At 43.2% G+C, this 7,918-nt stretch overlaps 1 long non-coding RNA gene across 1 annotated transcript; it reads left to right on the top strand.

Annotated features, from left to right (window-relative positions):
* Window positions 1–337: 337 nt before the first annotated feature.
* LOC26532941 (uncharacterized) lies at window positions 338–2,040 on the top strand. The gene is made up of 3 exons (XR_001450882.2): window positions 338–547; window positions 601–931; window positions 996–2,040. It is a non-coding gene; the product is annotated as an uncharacterized lncRNA (long non-coding RNA).
* Window positions 2,041–7,918: the final 5,878 nt, after the last annotated feature.

Consider the following 7,918-nt stretch of genomic DNA (forward strand, 5'->3'; position numbering starts at 1 on the left):
TGGGAATGCAATGTGTTGCCTGCTGCATTTCACTTTGGTCAGAATGATGATGATGCTGATGGCAGGCAGGACACGGGACTCGGGACTCTGGACTGTGGGGGGGTATAAGTGTTGTTAAAACATGGGGTTAGGCGGAGAGCAGATCATTTGCTGTTTGGGGAAAAGTGTTTTCGAGGTTAAAAACTTTTCAGTATACTATTTTTGGCACCGTTGACAGAGCTAGAACATTGATTCAAGAGCGATTTTCACCAATTCAACGTAAACAAATATATAGGTACCTTTGAAATATCATTTCTGGAGTGTTTATTCCTTTGGTTTTCCATTCAATTCTCTGAAGTTGAACCTACAACGCTTATTATAATTCCCATAAATTTGATTAGTTTTTCTGTACAAAAATATCTTCAGCTATGGGTAGCTCTAAGGTCGTGATAGTCCGCAGCACTGTCGTCTTTCGTCGTGCGCCCAAGAAAGGATTTCCGGGTGTGAATATAGCCAACATTGTCAAGTTCATCAAAACCATAGATGCACCCATCAAAATGAAGTAAAGGTGGGAATCAAATCCATGAAAATATAATAAAATTTACACCTAAATATTTATAGTATTTACAGCTGAAAGAAGTCTCAAAATTCCCAATATGTTTAAATGTTAAATAAAATTTCCATGTGCTAAAATCGAAAGCTTTTGTACCACTGTGGCACTGGATTGAGGACAGGACGTTGGGCAAACAACTTCATTCAGTTTCAGTTCACATTAATGCAGCGTGAATTAAGTGTCAAGGACATTTTTTGGTTTTCGCAACCAGCAGGACGGCACGATGCAACATGTTTCCAGTGTCTCTCTACATGTCCTTGCCTCCCAGTGTGTGTCCTGTGTGTTTGTCTGTGTGTGTGTGTGTGTTTTGGGTGACCGAAAATGCGTTGCAACATTCAAGTAAGTGACGTAAATGCATCACGAACACAGCACACACAGAGGACTCTCTCCGCACACTCCACAGATGAACGGACAATCGGACTTTGGACTTCATCATCATCATCATCATGACGATGGTGGTGGGGTGGGGCGCTCACACTTTCGGTGTGGCAGTGGCAGTGGCAGTGGCAGGCAGCCATCAGAGGCAGTTATGCCTGTCAAGATGAATGCCATATCATCGCCGCACCGAAAATGGTGTCAAAACGTCACCAACGGCGGTTCCCTTCAGTCTGTGTCCTTCCCTGGCAGCAGTAAAACTGCAAACAGAAAACAGGACCTCCTCCATCGCTCGGTGTTGTTATCCGGATGAATTATGAGTTGTGCATGGGATCCATGGCTCGCTCCATGGATCGAAGGACGTGTGTGTGCGTGGCATCCTTCGTCTCGTCTCTCGGCATTCCAGCCAATTCGTCACGTGGTGCACGCACGCAATGGAGGTCCTGGAGGAAAAACGAGGACCCAACGACCACAGCAAAATTAAATGCTAAACGAAGACATTAACAATGCAGGACACAGGACAGGGGACAAGGGCTCTTCCTCCGCCTTCTCCTCTCTGGCTGCAATGCAGATTGGAGTTAATGTTGGCTGGAGGGGGGGATGGAGAGTGTTGCATGAAAAGAGCAGGCCCTCATAGAAGGTTTATGGCAATTTGAACAGAGCAGAAACCTTTGGTTCTATGATTTCTAAACACGGGTCTTGCGTCATGCGGCAGCGCCACTCGGTTTTACTGTTTTTCTTGCGATTTGTGCTATTTCTCCCTTGGGTTCTCTTCCAAATCTTCACATGCAAATCCCAGGCAATTCTTTTCTATTTCTCTTAAACCCTCTTGAAGTCTTCTGTAGAAACGTCTTCTTTAAACCCCCCTCCATTCCTCTTCTCACCATTCTTCCTTCCACTTCGATCTTCTTAGACGTTCAGCGTTGAAACTCGATCCGAGGCGGCCACATGCCACAATTTATTGCACGGGTCTCGTTCATCAATTGTGACAACGGCTCAAGTAATTTCCTCGGACATTTCACGCCAAACTGAACGCAGACGACACCCAATCAAAGAGCCAAGGAACCCAAAAAGAGGCAACAAAAAATTATAAAGAAAGACCAACGAAAGCGAAGTGAAGCGCGGAAGCTGGAAGGAGAGTCGTCTTCAAACGGCTGACATTTATTAATTTCCGATTAGCGACATGGAATTTATGTGCTACCGAATATATTTTTTGGGGAACGAACCAAAGATCGTGGTGCCGCACGATTTAGTGGGTTTTGAATTACCTTTCGATTTTGGATTTTGGAGGATGGAGGACACCGACCAACCGGCATCTTCTAATGCCGCCTGACACTTGCTGCCAAGTGTAAACGGCTACGACGCCACTTTATGGTACATTTGCCAGGGACCCTGCCATGCCTCCGCCCCTCCTCTACGCTGATTTATGCCTCATAAATCCATAAATCACGAAAAAGGTTTTGGCTTTCGCTTGATCTAAATATGCCTTAAAAGCGTCCATCAACTTTGCGCTGGATCGCGGGGCATGCTGCTGATCGCTTAATCGAGCCTGCAATCGAATCGAAGCGAAACACAATTAACCCCAGGGGTCCATGCCACACAACAGACAGACGTGCTATCGTTAGCAGTAATCACGAGGCGGAGGCCCACGCATTTCCACGGCCACGGCTGTTGCAAGTTGCAAGTTGCACTTTACCTTTGTGTGGCAGGCAGGTAGCAGCAGCCACGAGGTTGCTAAATGTGTAATTGGATTGTCAAAATGGGAATGAAATCATGACTCTATTATGGCGTACAATGGGAATCAGTAGCTAAATGAATGGTTTGTACGATTGCTATAAAAGAGTTTTGGGTGCGGCATTCAAAGGCATATTTTATGTGCTTTTGGGGGAACGAAAAGAGGAATATTTGCAGATCTTCTCAGGTGGAATTAACCTTCAGAGATCTGTAGATAGGTACGTTTATATAGGGACTTTGATGGGCAATGATTGCCTTGAGGCAAGGCAGGTTACAGACTGATTTTTGCTCAAAATTTTAGATTTAAAATCTTAGAAACACAAACGGATTGGAAGGTTTGGTCAAACGGTTGCAACTTTATTTTTTATCCATAGATTTTTACAAGCGATAGCTTAAACGACGATTAATTTATGTGCCAAACAAAAAACAGAAAGAATGTACCAGACAAAATTTTTTTTCGACTTTCGTGAGTTTTTAAAGTTAACATTTTGAAAAAATATACCTCAAAAAATGATCAATTTTGAATTTGAAAGCGTAATATTTGCCAGACGGTAAACTGAAGCTACAAAGTATTTAGGCTCGATTTATAGCAACATTTATTAGCTGTTCCGAATTGCAAGGTTCAATACCACAAGTTTTAAGATAGTTAAGTTGTGTAAAAAAAGAGCCCTATCTCTGAAAAAATATTTAAAAATAATAGAATTTTTTAATTAAAAAAAAAAACTACTCCACGAAAAAAATACAATGAATTATTTGTAATAAATTATTCCACATTTTGTAAGCCCCAAATCTATCAGAAAAAGTTGGTTTGGTTCGAAGCATAAATAGCCAACCGAGGGTCCCGGCTCCAAGACGCGCGACATCAGTGAGCCCTAATGCTCTTCAAAATATTATCTTTATCTCCTTTATAGACCCATCACTGAATTTTAAGTATTTTTCCAAAATTAGCCCATAAAAATTGTCCCTGAAAGTCCCACTCATAATCGCTTACCAAGAAGCAAAAAAGCACTCGAAGTCTCCATCTATGGCAGAAAAAGTACTCCCACATTAAAGAGCCTCTCAGGGAAAAGCCACACACAAAAACGTGCGCCATTTCCCCCATCTTATTATCCTTAAACACAAGGAAATTCACCCTTAAAAAAAACCCATTCGTGCTCTTAAACTCTTTAACAAAACACCCATAAACCAGCGAAATAAAAGCAAGAAGAAATTCCTGCGCTGCTTTAAAGAAGAGAGAAGCAAAAAAAAGAAAGCAGAGAAAAAGCCACAGCCATTACAACAAAATCGATTATTGATTTCCGTGGAGCACAGCCTAGTTCTCTGGAAAATGTGGGGGATAACAGGGGGAGTGGAGGGAAAAAGAAAATGAAATGAAAGCCACACAAAACAAACACAGCGAAACAGAGAAAGAGAGAGGGGGAAAGGGAGAGAAAAAGGAAAGCGAACCGAACGCCAATGAAGGGCGAAATTGGTTGGGTTTTTGCATGTGAATTTCATACCAAAAAATCAACAAGTTGCCATTGGGTTCGATGAATGGAACGTGTGGCCCGGTTGGCATGGGGGCACGATGGCGTTGAGGGGTCGTATAGGGTTCGGTTGTGGCACTGGGCGAGGCGAGGCGATGCGAGGCGCTCTTGAACTCTGGGGGCAAGGCGAAAACCAAAAGCTGAGGCAAGGCGGCGTTTGAGGCAGACGGCAGGCAGACGCTCGCTCGCTCGCTCGGCTGCTGCCTGCCTGCCAAAGCCCCCCCACACGCACACACATAAACCAAACGAAAAGTATCTGTGTGTGTGTGTAACATTAAAACGTGAAAAAATCGCTATTCGGAGGTTTTTGTGCCTCGCCAAGAAGGAAATTCAACTCCGAAAACCGTATCCGAACTGCTGGAAAAACAATTTTTCCTTAACTTTTTTTCCTGTGCTCCTTTGTTGGGCTTTTTCTTTGCCTCTGTGTCCCCCCGCGTGGGCCCTCTTGCGGCAGGGCGACGTTTGCGTGGCCTCTGCCACACGGCAGACTATTGCGATATAATTCCTTGATTCTACCACGGCCTTGTCCTAGTCTCCACTTTTGTCTGCCTCTTCGTCTGTCTGTGGAAGCCTCCACTGTCTAGGGAAGCCCCTGCCTTCTCTCTCCCTCTGTCTGCCTAAAAATACCACTGAAAATAAGTATGTGTTTGTGTGTGTGTGTGTTTGCTTATAGGCATATTCGAAAATATTCCCACAGTCCTTCCTTAAGGAGCAACAAGCGAATGAATCTCCTGCCATCTCCACGTTCCTGCCGGCTGGCTGGGACGCAAATTGTTTGCCTCTCAACATGAATTACGACGCCCGATTCGTCATCAATCAATCAAAAAGGTATCCCGAAACGGTACCGACCCCTCCACGCCATAAGCCCTGTGGCCCCGACACACAGAAGACAGCATACGCACTTATCGTCATCGTCATCATCATCATCGAACAGCAACAAAGCGTTCCCCGACACTTAGACATCCTTGTGGGTCATGGGGATGAGTTTTCCATCAATAAAATACTCTAAAATAGCGGAATACTAGAAAAATACCTTAAAATACGATTGAAAAGTCCATAAATATACCGCAAATTTGCACAAAATAGCAAAAATACCAGATAAATACTACAAAATATCAGTACAGTCTTAAAAGGGAAGAGAAATCCGAGAAAATATATACTACAAAAATACTACAAAATACCACGATATACATATATATTTGTTGAAAGAAAAGCCACATAAAATACCAGAAAAATATCAGAACAGTCTTAAAAGGGAAGAGAAATCCGAGAAAAAAAATTTTAAAAAATAAATAAATACTAGAAAATACTAGACAGCCATTATAAAATACTATAAACACTGGAAAATACCATACATAATAAAAAATACCACGATATATATATTTGTTGAAAGAAAAGCCACATAAAATACCAGAAAAATACCGTAAAATACCAGAAAATATCTTACAAAAATCAGATAATACCATTAAATTTATTAAATTTATCAAAATATGTTGAACTCATACAAATTCGTCATTGTCTTTGAGCCAAAGCATTTTAAGTACTATAATAATCAAAAAATCCTACCTATTCGCACTCTTATAAGATAAAAGCTGTCTGTAATTCCTTACTCATATTTCACACATTTCCAAGCCGAAAGATCAGTTTCCCAGTCCAAAAGCCCCAACACTCTCCACATGAAACTCAATTACAAGCGTCCTGAGTAGATAACTTACAGACGACCGCTTTACACTTTATGAATTATGACACTTCAATTTTATTAATTGCCAATAAATCAGGAGGGGGGCCATCGGGTATCTAAAAAAAGATGCCGCACGTGAAACGCGTGGAAGAGTGAGAACTCTGAGACTGAGAACAAAAGCCACCGACAATCATTCAGTTTGCAAATTGGCCAACATTGAAACAGACAGGCTAAAGCTGCAAGCGAATTGGAACAAGGCTCAATGCTCCCGCCCTGACAGATCTTCCATCAAACGTGCTCTCACGTCAAACGTCAAAACATCGTCGGGCGAGAGGCGAGAGGCCAGGCCTTGGCCATATCTGAACGAAACGGAATGGATGGATGGATGGATGGATGGATGGTTGGTTGGTTGGTTGGTTCGTTGGGAAAGTGTTGTGTGAGTTATGACGAGGACGTGCGCAAGTTGATCCATCAAACTGTTCAAATCCGATGCCAGTGCACTCGATTTCATGCATTGAACAACGATGACGATGAGACTACGACGAGGACGCCAACGTCACCAGTCATGACGGATGGCTGTGACTGTGGCCGACACGCGGGTTGACGGGGGCCAACAACAGCACAGCACAGCACAGCACAGCACACCAAGGGGCGGCACTGGGGGCCTAGACCTTGGCCATGTCCGAACGCTAGACATGACGAATGTCTCACGCTGCGAATAATGTGATTTGTCGATGCAAAGGCAAATCTACAAAGCAAGACACGGCCTCATGAATATGGTTTTCCCCTGAACAACAGTGCAACTCTATCGCTGTGGGAAATCGCATAAAGCATTTATCTAAGCTAGGGCTAAATATGGGAAAAACTTTTTCTTGGAGATCCCATGAAGGTATTCAAGGAGATGCTAAACTTGGGGAAGAAACTTCGGAAGAAATGCTTCTACCGTTTGTTCTTTGAGAGCGTTTTCTTTAAGACATAATTATTAGGAATCCATTAGGAAGCTTTCATAGAAAAAAATATATATTAAGGGTACTTTTAGAGAACCAACCAGAAATAAATAAATAGTTCAGCAAGTGCCACAATAGCAGTCAATTCTCTATCCTTTAGTGCATATAAACAAGCGTTACCTTGTCATGCAGCAGCACCCCTCGGTTGGCCAATGCTTGTCTCTGAATTCCTCCCTTAAGAAGTTTTGGCTTGGGTTCTCGTTGGCCCCTTGTAGATCCATTTATAGACATTTTTAATAGGGAAATATGGGCTTCATTGTACCTTTTTCTTAGATGTTTTTAGATCACTTTTAAAACCCTTTACGCGTCGTTTTTTTGTCTAAATTATGCCAATTGAGAACCGTTTCAGTGCCTTACCAAATTTATTTAAAATTTACATATTTCTTTCCCAAAAAAAAGCGCCCATAAAATGTCATTTAATTTGTATAAGCCCTTGCAAGATTTGAGATCCTCGGGAAAAACGGGAAACTCCTGTGACATAAACTCATGTAAGCCTTGAGGATTCCTGCCTACTAATCTCTTAGCTATTTATTTGATCCGTCAACGGGGTTTAGGAGCCTGCCCCCCCCCCCAAAAAAAAAAAGAAAAGAAAAGCAGTAGCAGATCCTTTGGGGTGGAAGCCTTCTTTAATTTTGACAAGACGTAAAGTCTATTAAGAAAGTCAATCAATGTCTCTCAAGCGAGTTGACTTCGACTGCCACTTCAGCTGGGAGACTTGTAGGAGACGATTCTGAATGCTGGTGCTGAATGCCGCAGGACGAAGACAGGGAACTGAGAGCTGAGGCTGAGAGCTCCAACAAGTAAAGTTCTGAAGTGACAGACAGAAAGACAGGCAGGCAGCAGGCGGGACAGGCGGGACAGGCGGGCCAGGAGGCAGCCCTGGCAGTGGGTGTGACGTGTGGGTGAAGGCGTCGGCCACTTGACTGACAGTTGGACGCGGATGTGGACGTGGACGTGCGATTGTTGCAAGGGTTTCTGCTACTGCTCCTCCACCGCCTTCTGG

The sequence above is a fragment of the Drosophila pseudoobscura genome, chromosome 4 (genome assembly GCF_009870125.1).
Source record: "Drosophila pseudoobscura strain MV-25-SWS-2005 chromosome 4, UCI_Dpse_MV25, whole genome shotgun sequence".
NCBI classification, from domain to species: domain Eukaryota; kingdom Metazoa; phylum Arthropoda; class Insecta; order Diptera; family Drosophilidae; genus Drosophila; species Drosophila pseudoobscura.